General features: G+C 30.8%; 1 protein-coding gene across 1 annotated transcript in view; it reads left to right on the top strand.

The window, feature by feature from the left end:
* The window catches only part of LOC108694584 (calmodulin-like), a 100,682-nt gene that overhangs the window by 84,043 nt on the left and 9,845 nt on the right, over positions 1-6,794 (top strand). The gene's annotated exons all lie outside the window — the stretch shown is intronic.

Below are 6,794 nucleotides of genomic sequence, written 5' to 3'. Positions count from 1 at the left end.
TATATATATATATATATAATTCTCCATCTAATGGATATCTATAAAAAGATATATTTATATCTATAATAATATATAAAGATATATTTGCACAATTAAACGTGAAAGTACTAATTTGTGTAAAAATAATTTTATACATTTCCACTATAAATTGTGTAATTTTTACACATTAATTTTTTATGTAATTTTTATACTTTTTGCAGTGCAGCCAGTTCAAGCTTTTTTTTGTAACAAAAATTTTCAGAGAATTCCTTATTCTCTCATTGCTATTTTATTTAATTAATTTTGGTACAAATAAGGCACTAAAAATTTGTTACAATTCATTAATTTATCAAATCTTTCAACATTTTCCCTTTTTCAGTGGCTTTGAAAATATCATGACAATTGTCGACTCTAAAATGCTTCGAACTGCAACTGTTTGCAAATCGCCTCGTTTGTATAGAATTCCACGTTTGTATAGAATTTACAATGCGCAACAACGGAACAAAGAAGTTCTTTTACTTCTTTAAACTATATAGTTCGCTAAAGTATTTAACGATCGGGACATTAAGGCCAAACGTGACGTATTGTAGTCACCAAGTCGATATTTTAATCTTCGCGATTCGACTATCATCGTTACACCGTTACTACCGCACATTGGATCGTACCTCGCGTCTAGAATAAAAGACGCATGATAGAGGGTAAGCGAAGGAAAGAGGAAGTACGGGAAAACGTGTAAAGAGTGGAAAACAAGCGACCGAAATGGAAGAGCGACTCGATGGAGGTTGTAAAAAGGGTGTGGGGCGACTCTCAGCCGCAACCTGTCGATGGGTATCGCGGATAGATAGCAAGATTTATAGCATGAAAAGAGAGAAAAGGAAAATTCCCACCTACGTGAGAGGCAAGATTATATTGCATAATAATATCAAAAGCTCTCGAGACCTCGTAAAATCTAATATCCAAACGGCGTTGTCTGCGATCTGGGTAAAATTTATCTTGTATCACGTTCGTGATTCTTGCAGAATACCCTTTTATATAAGCACGATACCCGGCACGATGATTTAACCATTTCTGGGAAGAGACCGAAATTTTAAACAAAAAATAGAATTGAAACAATTCAAGCAACAAAGGGATCGAGCGCAAGATAAAAGCGAGGATGAACGTATGTACGGCACGTAATGGCAAAAATCCACAACAATTCCCCCCTGGGCAACAAAAGAGGCAAACAATGTACTAACAGGGAATGCTGTGCGGCGTGGCCTCGGCAGGATAAAAGAAGCGAGAAAAACGAATAGAGGTCCGACAAACAAATGTGAGAGTGTGCAAAAACAAATAATGGCAATCGAGTGTATCCGTTACAGGCAATATCAAAGTGGAAGGTGGCAAAAGAGTCGTTGAAGATTCACCGATTTCATGACATTCGACCACCATCGAACCACGGGACAACGTCGGAAAAAAACGTCGAGAAAAACATTGCGACTAACGCAGCGTTCTCTCTTAAAAAAAAACGCAACTTTGAGAGAACACACGTACATATACATCTTTCCACATATTCGTGATATGAATGCGATCGCGCTATTCGCAGTTTTAGAAAACTATAATTCAAGCTTTAAAGTATCATGAATCATCACAGGAACACACTTAATGCTTTTTTCAACGAAGACTTCGAAACTTGATGCAGGTTTCTGAACAAAAAACTAAAAAAACAGGCGAGAAGGAAAAAAAATGAAAAATAAAACGTATCTCTGGAGAATCCAGATGCCCACGTCATGTAGGATCGCTGCGCGAGCAGTTTCGCATTGACCTTTACTTCCGGGGAAGAAAAACGCAAGAGATTCCTTAGTTCGCATTAGCATGCTAATGAACGGTAATCGCGTAACGTTCTTCGTCTCTTATCGGACAAGCAACATTACGAGTGGTTAAGAGGGAAGGGATGATTTATTTTCATGTAATCTTCTGATGTGTACGGCCAGGATGGACTGACATGAAAAAGCCACGCGTTACAACCCCCTAATGTCAGGACGCTCATTTCTGGAACCATAAATCCGTACAGATGTTTCGTCCGAACGTATACAATGCGTACAGCCGGTGCACCGGAAAGGCATATTATTTGATAAGCGAAATCTCGTTAATGACATGATGGACATAATCGATTATTTTATATATATAAAAAACGATTTTTATTAAATAGACGTGATTTTAATTCTTTATTACACAAAATTGTTCTATTGAAAACGTAAATTCTATTGCTAAATTTTAGTATGTAAAAATTTTTAAGATTGCTGATTGGGATTACAAATCTGAAATCAAAATTTAAAAAGTCAAAATGGCGGGTTTAATATGGCGATCAAATGGAAAAAACTTTGACTTATATTTATGTATAAAATTTTATATGTAAGAATATTAAAAATATATAAAGAATATTAAGAATATAAAGAATTAAAAATATTAAGAATTTATATTTCACTAATATCAAAATTCACCATGTCTTGATAATAATTTTGACTGTCATTTTGGCTCTACCGTTTAAAATTTACCAATTATATAGATTTGAAATCTTATATATCGCTGCTGTCGACCCTCAAGATTAAAAAAAATAACTGATTAATCGTTTGAAATAATCGATTATTAATTAATTATATTCATTAATCAATGTTTATTATTTTCTTAATGGCGAAGCAAATATTGCGTCGTAAAATGGGAAAATGTATGACAATCAAATTAGAGAATATGCACTAGGACACTTTATTAAAACGTTGATAATTACAATATAAGTTTAATTAAATTATTTGACAATTGCAATTGTAATTGTAATTAACTATTTTCGATGATTGTATTAACGATGGCTATTTCTGCGAATGCTCAGTCCTAGAATAGTGTAAACAAACCACAATATTGATCGATCGGAATGATCGGATGGTCCGCTGGGCTAAACAATTTACTGTAACAATCGTCCGATTGTAATTTCCTACGGTCGAATCCAGTCTGTCGTTGCATTATGTCTGTTCTATAATAAGAGCGTAAGCCATAAGAAATTGACTAATCATAATCGATTATTTTTCTCATATTTGGCTATGATTGGATAATTTCTTACAGATTACGATTTGTGATCCTTTTGTGGAATAGGTATTGGAGAGCAATGATCGAGATCGTGACGATGGCAAAATGTCACTTAGGGTGATTCTCCTCGGCGACAGCATTTCTTTCCAAGCTTCTATTTCCCATTTCCTCAGAGGCACAGCACTTTCCCTTCTGACTTTTGTCGGAAACGGAGTTACTCCGGTGATTTCCACCGAGGAAAAGTAACAAATATCTGCCTATCTGCTGAGTTTCCGCGCTGCGAAAATATACCTTGGCATGGTACTTAGCTCGTTTTATCGCAATACATAAGTACAAACATAAAGATATCGCGCGTGCAATTAGTACTTCGAGTGATTTATAGAGCGTTGATTTTTCTGTACGAGATAATAACTGCAATTGCGCGAAGTCCAAATTACACGAGAAACAATAGAAATTGATTTTAAATATTTAATGCTTGTATACACATTTTTTCTCAGACTTTTATATGTTTTAGATAATTTTATTTTTAATATATTTTATATTTATAATACAAGCCAGAAGAATGAGTGATTACTTCTGACAGAATAAGTTAAAATTATATAACATTATAATTTACAAACAATAAATTTTCCGAAAAAATCAAATTTGAAAATTAAAACATAGAAAATATTTTATTTTTATTTAAGTTTGCGTAATAATCTTTAAAGATCTTCGAATTCAGCTAAAATCAAAATATGAAATGTTTATCAAAATATAAAACATTTAACGCTTAAAGAAATGTTTAACACAAAATATTGTGATGTTACAATTGATAACATATTTTATGTAAATAAAATGTTTTTAAGTAAATTATTTAAGTAAGAAAAAAATCAATATATGATCAAATAAATCTTGATGCCTAATAACATTTGTACGTAAATTCTATAAATACATCTTTTAGTAATATAATGCGCGCTGCTTACTGTCGAACTCGAAATGCAATTATAAACTGAAGTTGAAATAATGAGATATTATAAATTAAATTGATCATCAATTTAATAACGACGCTGATAAGCATCTTAAAACATTTAAAAGAATTTAAAAGAATTGCGAAAATTACCGTTATTTATTAAATCCTTTTTAGCATTTTAAGAAGCTTCATTAGTTGCAGATGAAATTCGAAAGAAAGATGTATTTAGAATTTATGTATCATTCCTTTATTTCAAAAGTGACATACGTCAGAAAATGTAACTGTTATTACACTACTATGTCTTAACGCTGAGACACAACCGTGTCTCCAAATGAATAAATAGAAAGATTACGTTATTAATTATCAAGAAACCAAATTAACTTTACGATCCATCAAATATTTATTGTTCTATAAGATTTAAAAATAAATTATAATACTTTCTATAAGAGTAACACATTTTGGATTGTATCGTGTTTGTAACTCAAATGAAGAATGCAATGTAAAATGAAAATAAAATGTAAAATGAAAAATTGAAAATGTAATATAGATTATTGAATCATGTATCAAATATTAAAAATTTAATAATAATAAATTAAAACTGCTAATATGAATACATTAAATAAGGAAAGGGCTAAAACGATTAAGACCAGATCTTGGTGCTTAATAATAACATTTATATCGTTTTCTCCACTTTAAAAATTATTGCAACTAAAAAATGTTAATAGAAAATTATTGACTACTCAAATATTATCGGCAAAAAAAATATTCTTAGAAGCATAATTAAATATAATTGTGATAATTTTAATATTCTATAAAATTATGACAAATTTGAACTAATTCATCAAAAGTATATAACTCGAAGTATCACCAACAGTTTATATTTGCCTTAATATCAGCTAAAATAATCTTAAATAAGAGAACATTTAGAGTTTGGTGATTGAAGTTTGAAGACGAAATTATTTTATTTAGTCACTTTAACTGATTAAGCAGATATAAACTGTTGGTGATACTTCGAATTATATTACTTTTGATGAATTATTTCAGAATTATTATAATTTTATAAATATCCAAATTGTCACAATTGAAAAGATAGTTTTTTTAAGAGTTGTGAAACAAAAATAATTTAAATTATATTTCTAAGAATATATATTCTTTTTATCGATACTGTTTGAGTAGTCAATAATTTTCTTAAATTGAAAATAGTTTTCCCTTTTTTAAAAAAGTAAATTTTTTTAGTTGCAGTAATTTTTAAAATGAGGGAATATAAAACGATATAAATATTATTAAGCCCCAAGATCTGGTCTAATTGTATTGGCTCTTTCCTTATTTAATGTGTTTATATAGCGACTTAAATTAATTTATTATTATTAAATTTTTATACATGATTCAATAATTTATATTACATGTTTTATTTTTCATTTTACATTTTATTCATATGTAATTGTCATCATGTTAAAATAGCGTGCAATATGAAATTTGTGCATACTTCTAAATATAAAAAAGAACAGATGAGAATTTTTGAATTTTTAAAGTTAATTTAAAAAAAATAAAACTTTGAATGAAAAATTTTTATATAATCTCGATTTGTTTTTTCAGTTTTTCTTCCCTTTTTCTTTTTGTATTATGATTGGTGATCCTGTATACATTTGAATATCAAAATACAAAAACAAATCAGATTTTATACAATCGCAACTTATGAAATGTACACGCACCGCGAAATCAATCTTATCGGAAAACAGACATGAAAAGCAGCAGTTCGATATTCAAAGGTAAGCCTCTTTGATGCGGAATTCGAATTCGCGGACAAGAGACACTATTTGACAGACATCGGACGGAAGAGATTACGAACGAAGTTTGGCAATGTATTTCTAAGCCCGCCACTGTAGTTGCAATAACTACTCATTAGTGTAACCAAATTGAATGATCAAGCTGAATGAAACAAGCTGGCTATGCTCGCACGAGTGAGTCAGTAGTAACAATATTGTTTGCATTGGCAGACATCTATGCATTGTTAAACGTCAAACTGCTCTTTCGTAATCCTCTACGATCGCGAGCGTGATGAAAGCGGGAGGCAAAAATCCTTTTCTTGGAGTATGACATTTTCCACAATGCTTCACTCGTTATCTCTATAAAATGTCATTGGATAAAATACTGTTGTATTAGATAGCAATATAATTGATTGTATTGCTGTTGGACGCAAATGTTTCTCAGAAAACAATTCCTTGATTCATTAATTCCGATTCTATTTCGGGGAAGATCTGGGTAATTCAATTTTGCGTCTGCTCGCTTCGATCCCGATTTACAAATTGTGCTAGTCGAATTGACCGCTGTGTGCAATAAATAATAAGGTAGAATAATTGTTTCCTTGTCAACTACTTTGTCTCTGTTTCGTTTCGGTTTCCTTCCCTGGGAAAATTAATGTTCATCAAAACGTTTCTACTTATTAATTAGCAGAAACAAAAGCGAAATGTCTTTGTAAACGAGAGAGGGCGAGCTTCGAAGAGAGATAACTTTTCTGAGAAAAAAAAATATTTATTCTTGCTCCCTTGAGAGTCATTATATGATCACGAGAGAAATCCAACGACGGAGCGAGAGAACAAACTTGGCGTCGGTTTTTCTCGTCGCGATTATTTTGATTATATATTGACGATTTCTTGAAGAAAAACATCAATAAAAATTACTGACGATGCGACCAAAGTTTTGTGCCACTTGTCATTTTCGATTTTTTTTTTATATACATCTTTATTCAAATCACATACAAAGAAATTATTGTAATTATCATAATTTAATTATAATTTATAATCATTTT

The sequence above is a fragment of the Atta colombica genome, unplaced genomic scaffold, assembly GCF_001594045.1.
Source record: "Atta colombica isolate Treedump-2 unplaced genomic scaffold, Acol1.0 scaffold120, whole genome shotgun sequence".
Lineage (NCBI taxonomy): Eukaryota > Metazoa > Arthropoda > Insecta > Hymenoptera > Formicidae > Atta > Atta colombica.
The sequence above is the reverse complement of the archived record's forward strand: the minus strand, read 5'-3'. Positions and strand labels throughout refer to the sequence as shown.